Source organism: Prionailurus bengalensis, chromosome D2 (assembly GCF_016509475.1).
Source record: "Prionailurus bengalensis isolate Pbe53 chromosome D2, Fcat_Pben_1.1_paternal_pri, whole genome shotgun sequence".
NCBI lineage: Eukaryota > Metazoa > Chordata > Mammalia > Carnivora > Felidae > Prionailurus > Prionailurus bengalensis.
Genome location: NC_057351.1, coordinates 51499130 through 51508111, shown reverse-complemented (window position 1 = coordinate 51508111; position 8982 = coordinate 51499130). Strand labels below are relative to the sequence as shown.

Below are 8982 nucleotides of genomic sequence, written 5' to 3'. Positions count from 1 at the left end.
TTAGACACTAAACTGTGACAGAGTCTCCTCATACTAGTTGGAATCTTATTCTTCATGACAATTTTAGTCAGCTATCTGCCATCCCTCCTTTTTCCCCACATACCATGATTTTGTTTAGCTCTTCTGGTTACCCTGGTTTTGTTTAGGGTGGTAATGGCCTAGTTGCGGAGGTTGAATCTGATTAGTCAAAGTCATTCACTATGATTTCACTCACCAGATACTTCTATTTCTAGCCTCTCTCACAGTGAGGGCTGGCTCATGTAGCCATTTTGGCCAATGGAATCTAAGTAAAAATCAGTTGGGAAACTTCTTGGAAAGCCTTTGCATTCCAAATGAAATCATCAGATATGACTAGCAACACCCTACCCTTTCTTTACACCTTATACATAGAAATAATATCTGGAGCTGTGGCTGGCATCTTGAGACACGTTATAGACAAAATTGAAAAGCCATCATGCTTAAGATTTGGGATAGAAAGCCAGAAACAGAGAATTTGATGATATTGTTGAGCTGCTAAAACAACTATGGACCGACTACCCACAGACTTTTTGTTACAGAGAAAAATAATTCTACCTTTTAAAAAGGTACTCCTCGCTGGTTTACCGTTACTTGCAGCTGAGAACATTCCCGAGCTATTTCCTGCTTCTCTCTAATCTCTCTAAGTTCAGGGCCTCTGTGCAGTGTACTTTCATTGAATGACCAGTGCTTTTGGGAGACACCTGTTTCCTGATATCCAGCCAGTCCCCACATTTCTGGCTTAGCAGAGATGGGGGTCCCCCGAACAGGCAGATGGGTTCATGATACCTAGGCCACTGCAGAAATGTCTCTGCTGTATAATGTCCTTCAACTCAGTTTCATCACTAGGAAAAATAACACATCTGACCGCTCTATAAGAGCTGAGAAATAAAATTTCTTTTAATCTTTTTCTAACTAAATACTCTTGGGTAGGGTCAGAGTGCGCCAATCTTGAATTCTGCTCATTAGCAAACAGGTTTCTAGCAGGGGAGAGACCAGGGAAAGTCTCCTACTAGTGACAGCCAAATCAGGGAATGTTGGCTGGCACATTATCCAGACGGAAGAGTAATAATATCTACTGGAAAGTGAAGTGGTTCTTTAGTAAAGTGGGGAGGAAAATATTTCAAGAGTCTCGTAACTACTGATGTAAGAAAAAAACTGAATTTCAAAAAAAGGCATCCTGAGTTTGTTGAATGTAATTTGACTCTTGTAGACAATTTTAGAACCAACTTCAGGCCATGTACAGGGGTAAAACAAGGGCTGAATTAGCTTATCTTCATCAGGCTTTTGATACGTATAACTGGGACCGGTAGCATCTGAATTTTCTGGTGTGTTCCAGGAGAAAGGAAGATTTTTGGAGTTCACAAAGCTTATCAGAATCCAGCTTCCAGTTCCTACTATACGACTCTGGGGCAGTTACTTTCTTTGAGCCTTGGGTTCCTCAAAAATCTTTGGTTTCATAAATACTCCCAGTCTCAAAGGGTTTTTTATGAAGGTCTATATAAAACCATATAGGCAACTAGCTGGCGCGTAGTATTACTACTGCTACTTCCTCTACTGTCACTACCAGAATCACCGCTAACTGACATCACCGTCACCACCACCATCACTATTATTTACAACAGAAAAGACGACGGGCTTTGTATCACTGCTAGTTCTGTTCTAGAGAGATTTTAAATGAAGAAAACAAGCGTTTCAACGAATAAGGAGCGAGGTAGGTCAGAATCAAATGCCTCCACTGGGTTCAAACAAATCGCCTTCCTTTGGGTTTTACAAGGACCATGTGGCAGGTGAATTGTCCTGTTTTTGGCCAGAGACGGGAGAAATGCTGTCTTGCACACCCCCAGCCAGGCCTCCAAGCACTTTGACACTCTTGCAGGAGGCATGCCATCTACTTCTGCTGCCTTTTTGTTTGCAGGGCTGTGAGTTTCCATTTCTGTCCTCCAGGAAGAATTTATGATTTCCTCTCTACTCCCCCCTCTCCTCTCGGGCTCTGAAGGCAAAAGATAGCTCCCCTCCCCCTCTGCAGAGCTATTTCTTAAAGTCTGCTCTCCCCCAGCCAGAGGCAGCTTTCTCTACTGATGAATACAATGATGATAGAAATAGCGTTTCTATTTTCTTAGGAATGCTATGCCTTTCTTTCAAAAACCAAACCAAAACAAAAACTTTCTCCCTTAGAAAATTATAATGCTCTTGCACTATGGAAAAGACAGATAAGCAAAACGAAGAACATAAAACTGCCCATAATCAGAGTGTACCAGGACTCACAAGCAATGAGCATCATGCTTTCAGTCTTTTTTCGTGTGCATATTTATACACTTTTATTCAAATTGGAATGTAATCACACTCCATACCATAGTCTTCAGTATATTTTTATTAATCAGTGAGAAGTCACTAACAACTGTCCATATCTTTCGAGACATGCTTTCAACATTGTTTCCATGGAATTCGATTCTGTGGGTGCCATCATTTATTATGTATTATTACTGGTGTATTATTTAACCAGTTCCCTGTTGCCGGGCATTTAGGTTGTTAATAACTTTTCACTGTTCTTCACAATGCTATAGTTATTAACAGCCTTCACACTCATTCATAGTTTTCTCCCTAGGGTCTATGCCTGGCAGATGTGATCACACGTATTTTGGAAGCTGGGAGAACCGAAGAGCAAAGAGGTTACAAAAAGGTAAATGAATGGAGTGAGTTGCCCTAGAGAGCCTTGTGTTTGACAAAACAATTAAATGCTGAAGGACAGTTAACAAAACAAAATGACTATGGTAGCTGCTCTGAAGCTCTTCTTTTCGGAATTAGATCCTGGGGACACTTGTCTATTGAGTGCCTGGCAATAAAACCATGTCATCAGCATATAGAAGGGAGCTTACCTTTCTCTTTTCTGTCCTCAGAGCAGGCACTTGGAGAGTCAGGAGTTCAGCTCATCCAAGATTCCAGAATGGTTAAATCACTTGGCAAAGGCCACTGAGCGGGTTAGTGGCTAAGTCAGGACTGGAAGCCAGGTCTCCCCAGTCCTGGATGACTGCTTTTTGTGAAAATGTCCTTCTCCGAGACAGCTGGGCTATCACCATTGACAATGTCACTCAATCTTTTACAGTTTTGTAGACTAGAGCAATGACCTGGGGATCTTGTTGAAAAGGCAGATTTTGAGCCCAGTTGGTCTGGGACAGGGCCCATTTTCTGCATTTGTAGCAAATTTCCAGGTGATGTCTAGGGTCCAGACCACTCTGAGTAGCAAGCAGCTAGAGAATGACTCAAATGAAGACAAAGCAAATGACCTAGATAAAGACAGGCTTATTGACAAATAGTACAGCATTTCAATGTCAATGACTGGAAAGGGAGCTCCTGATAGTTATGAGTCTTAAAGTAAAGGTGTGTCCTTTTCCCATCAGCAACACTCTGACAGGAGACCAACTCAACAAGTCAAAGGAAGGACTGGGGCTGTGGTGGCCAAGTGATGATCAGACACACCCAACAACAGCACAGTAAGTCCCTTTGTTGTGAGGAAGCAGCAGCAGCAGCAAGAGAGCCAGAATAGAAGCCACTTTATTTAATATTCCAAAGGCGTTCCCAGTGTCTCCCAGAGTCCTCATTAATTACCTGGAGAATTACCAAGGAATTCTCAGACGGGATGAGAGCCTCCTTCCACTGCCTCTCACCACACCTCATGACACCTAGATGACAGAAGAGCTGCACTTGATGAGAAGAGGAAACGGAGCCTGGGCACAGAAACAGAAGAGCTTTGGCCTGTGAGATTTCTAAATCACAGGCATGGCTTGCCCTCTTGCAAGTAGAGGCAAAAGACGTCAGCCTTATTGGCAGTCACGGGCATGCAGCTTTGGGATCGGAATAATAACGGTTTTCAAGGCATGGGGAGTAGCCGAGGGTGGCCTTTTGGTGCATGGAGGGGTGAGAGGCCAGGTCCAGGCTGGGCCAAGCACGGTGCCAGGGAAGGAGGGCTGTGAATGCTGGTTGTGTATTTTTTCTTCCATGCAAACTGCTCACTTGTTAGCATCGGTACTGCGACATAACAGTTTCCAGTAAATACACTGAGCTGCACGGAGGTGGCAGAACAAGGGAGGCTCAGATGTACAAGCAGATGGTTCTTATTACTTCCAGTCGTTCTTGTCGTAGTCCCACTGGGCTGGGAAGCCCTGAATCGGGCTGACCTTCACGTCGAGCATCCTCTGAGTCTGCTTGGGCACGCTCTCCCCTTAAAAGGTGTGCAGGAGGGACGCTACAGGCAGCGCTTCTCCCAGATCTGAACCGGAGCGGGACGCCCCTCAAGAACACGGCGGCGCCCACAGCCGCCTCGCGCGCCTGCGCACTCCCGTTCGCGTCCGCAAAGCTCGGGCTGAAATTCACGGGGCCCAGTTCCACAGTCTCATCAATGGAGAGGCTGCTCGAGGGGGTCTCCTTTTATTTCAAGGCCTTCTGGCTGGCGGAGAGATCTTGATGTGGGCCGCGTCAGGCAAGGGATAGTGGCGCTGGTGGACATAACCGGGGAGAGCATAGTCTTCACGCTTCACACTTCCAGGTGCTCGCACACGCACGGAGGTGGGAACAGCTCGCTTGCAGATTAGCATAATTACTCTGGTCGCCAACATTCTTGTCGCTGCCCACTCCCCACCTCCCAACCCCCCAGCCTCCAGCAAAGCCCACCTCCCTTACCCCCTGCGCAGCCCGAAGAGCGTGGTTACTTTAGACCTGGAACCAGGAAGTGCTGGCCTTAAAGCTAGAGTAACAGGATCACAGGGAAGCATCTTACAAATACAGAATCCTAGCGTTTAAGTCATGTTCCCTGGAGTTCTCAAGATTCTATGTGAACATGTTTCAAGGACTGCTGTTGCCTGTGATGTATAATGGGATGTGAGGCTTGGTCCTTCATCCCCCCATTTTAGCATCACGTCGTATCTATTTTATACACTGGGATTCTGAATACTATTTCTGTAAAGGGTTGTGTACTTAAAAGCTGTTCTTTGTTAGGGACGCCTGGGTGGTTCAGTCAGTTGAGCATCCTACTCTTGATTTCCACGGAGGTCATGATCCCAGGGTGGTGGGATCCAGACCTGCATTCAGCTTGGCATTGAGCGTGGAGCCTGCTTAAGATTCCTGCCTCCCCACACCCCCCCCCCCCGCCCTCCGCCCCCGCCCTGTCCCTCTCCAGTGCTCATTCTCTCTCTCTAAAATAAAATAAATGAATGAATGAATGAATAAATAAATAAATAAATAAATATTGCTCTTTTTCAATTTCTTCACTTGACAGGAAAGGAAGGTGAGTTTCTGAGATTTAAAGCCAGCTCATGACATAACACTATGGTGTTCACCACCACCCCCACTCCCTCACATGTGGTTGTACCATGGTTCTGTAAGTCCAACAGGACCCAGAATATCTGGCTGCATTCTTTTCTCTCAGAGAGTTCCCAAAACCCAGACTAGTGCCCAGATTTATAATATTTCATGCACACCGAAGTCTGGAAATAGAACTGACCTAAGTTATGGTGGACAGCATTGTCTATGTGGTATGATACCTGCCCACCTAACTGGAATTCCCACTACGGGGTGCGCCAGCAGTTTTCAAATGAACTCGGGTGTCAGCGCACCTGTGAAATACCATGAATTATTGACTTACTTAATTCCATCATACAAATGAGAAGGCCACTTTGCCAGCAGAAAAGCCAGCTGGTGATACACATAGAATAACACTGTGAGCACACACACTGCGTTAGTCATTAAGACCAGTCTCACATATTTTGGTTCTCTTCTGGGCACATGGTGAGCTTGCACTTCTCTACTTTCTTTCGTAGGCATGGCCATATAACATGTTTTGGCCAAATAAATGTGAATGGAAGCTTTTAAAGTCAGTGCATGATGTTCCTCATCCCCTTCCCTGTAGTATTGTCTTTGTGGAAGTCTACGTTGAGATGAGCGTTTGTTCACCAGAGTCCCAGGGTGACTATGATGAGTAGAGGTCCTTTGCCAACCTACATCAAATGTGGTATGAGCAAAAAGTACATCTTGGTCTGTTTAAGCCATTAATAGTTGGGAGTTTTGTTACCATGGCAAAACCTAGCCAATTCTAACTGATATATTTACCAAAAATAAACCAATAAGCTGTTAAATGGAGCACTGCTGATTTCCTCCTAACTTGTCTGTTAATTCAATAGTTCGTCTCCAACTTTGGAGGTCCACGACCTACTAGCCATGTGACTGGAGTGTTCATATTAGAAAGATTTAGAATGGAATGGGAAAGAATTATGCTAAATGGACAATAGCTAGATGAGCTGATGAAAGCTTATGAATTATTTTACATTCATTAAAATAGACCACAAAGACAGCACAACAAATAATGAAAATCATGCTATATACTTAATGATGTCAAATACCAGAATCAATGATATTTAATGCACCTTAAATTAGTATCAATGGCATCTGAACCATTAATTTCCATTTATCATCCCTTATTTGCGAAGACTTCTTCAGGATTACTCTTCTTAACATGCTAAGAGATTTTTTTTCTGAGTCTGGATCTCTGTTTCAGGCTCCATGTCTTTCTGATTTAATGACAAAAAGCTGACATTCATCTCCCCTTGTCCTGCCATAGTCCTAGATAACTGAAATAATTCGGATTTTTGAGACCGAAATCATTTTGTGCAACCCATACTTAATTTTGCTCTCAAACCCTCTTGTAGGTATATATTCCTAAGGTCTGCTCATGCCAACATCACATCAGCTTTCACGTGGCTTTTGTGTAACTTCGTGTCAATTTTGGTTCCAATTTCATATAACTATATGGCTCTAAATAACTGACTCAGCCTTTAAGTCCTAATTCCTAACTGCTGCAAGAGAGAGGATCTGATTGGCTCACCTTGAGCCAGGTGTGTTTATTCTTGATGAAATCAGTTGTGGGCAGAAGAGGATCGTATGGTATATAGGGCTTCCTTTTCCCAGCTATGAGGAAAATAGAATCTCAAAGAAGAGAATGATGGACATTAAGGGCCTCTTTAGCACAGAGGAACCTGTATACTTAGCAGGAAATGCTTATGGTTACAAAAAAAATTATAGAAGCAAATTGCATATTCTATAATTCCATGTGATGGATTGGAAGAGGTTATTGTTTCATTTGTTATTTGTTTATTTTGTTGGCCACTAGCATTTGCTAGTGGGAAGCAACAATGGGTGACAAAAATATAAGAAAAATTTGCTGGAGAACTTTAAGTAAAATTTTTATCCACTTTTTTTTTTTGGTATAAATTAGGAAACACTTTTTTTTTTAAAAAACGTTTATTTATTTTTGGGACAGAGAGAGACAGAGCATGAACGGGGGAGGGGCAGAGAGAGAGGGAGACACAGAATCGGAAGCAGGCTCCGGGCTCTGAGCGGTCAGCACAGAGCCCGACGCGGGGCTCGAACTCACGGACGGCGAGATCGTGACCTGAGCCAAAGTCGGACGCTTAACCGACTGAGCCACCCAGGCGCCCCATGGAAACACTTTTTTTTTTCTTAAAAAGTTATTCTTTTGGCCTAACACTTTGAGTTGGCTTGTCGGATATTGTAGAAGCATTGCTTTAGACAATCAAAGCAAGAACATTATTTTCGTAACCTCAAGTGGTCATACGGGTAGGAATAAAGGAGAGGTTCCTTTTCTGTCCATAGAGTATTAGGGCACCTTAAAAACAATGTAACATCCTCACACACCCGCCAGAAAATTGATGATACCAAGTTTGGGTGAAGATGTGGAATAACTGAAGCTCTTACGCAGTTCAGGTACGAGGTATAAATTGGTACAGTCACTTTAAGTAATTGTTTCACAGTGTCTACTAAAGCAGAACACAGTGATACCCAAATGACCCAGCAATTCTGCTCCTGAGTAGACACTCAAAAGAAATGCTTACATATGTTCACTAATAGATATGTGCTGGTATATACACTATTTATAATATCCTTAAACTGGAAACTGCCCAAATGTCCATCAACAGTAGAACGGATCACAACTTGTAGCGTAGTCCTTGCGTGGCGGTTTTAAGTCTGTTCTAAACATCTCTATAATCTTTGAAGTGGAAGGTGGGGACTAGCTGATGGCTGGGGCAGCCATAGACCTAGATAGAGTGTGTCTTCCCTGGCATCAGCCTGCTTTCCCACCCCTTACTGCTCTCCTGCCACTGTTCCTCGTCCTGGGCTCTCAGGCTCCTCTCTCTTCCTACCATATTGTGACTCACCAGTCACTTGCGTTATTGCTGAAGGGCGTTGCTGGGAGATGTCTTTGCTTATTTCTAGAAAATTATAACCACGTCATTAGGTTGAAGTAAAAATATGGTCACATTTCAATCTCTTTTTTTTTTTTCTCTAGTTGGTTCCTCTAGCTCCTCTTCTCTTAGTAGCAGAAAGGCTGATGTCCTGCTTTTGAAGCTCATCTCCTTCAGAATTAGCCAAACATCACAAGTGGCTCCTGTTTCTGTATCTAGGCAGAGAGCACTAGAATGTTCTATCATTCCAACTGTGTCACTATTTTGGTTGTGGCATTCCATCCCTCCCTGTCTACAGACATGTGTTAATGATGCAGCGAGCTCTGAGCAATCACAGCAGGGCTATGACCCAGGGTCATGGTTTCCAGTTCTCTCCTGTGCCCAGTGGATGCTTCCAAAGCATGATACTGGTCCGTGGCTGGGGTCTGAGGGACCCTGTGTTCTGTGTCATCACCCTGTGCCACACCAATTGCCTTAACTTTGTGTGAAACTCAGGGCACCAGCCCAGGGCTCTTACCTTGGGGCAAGTTCCTTCTGGGCCATTGATGCCCTTTCCTGTGAACTGAGCCATAATCAGGGCTAATTGCTTCCACCCTCCCACTCTGGGAAGAAAGTGTGGTTGTGGTCACTTCCCTTCCAGAAGGGCTCCTTTGCAAATTGCTTCTCATCCTCTCCTGGCTCCACTGCTCCCGGGCTCTACATACAGAGGGGT

The 8982-nt window shown here is 44.1% G+C and overlaps 1 pseudogene; it reads right to left on the bottom strand.

The window, feature by feature from the left end:
- Positions 1 to 3857: 3857 nt before the first annotated feature.
- LOC122493543 lies at positions 3858 to 4631 on the bottom strand (annotated as a pseudogene).
- Between the last annotated feature and the right edge of the window lie 4351 nt (positions 4632 to 8982).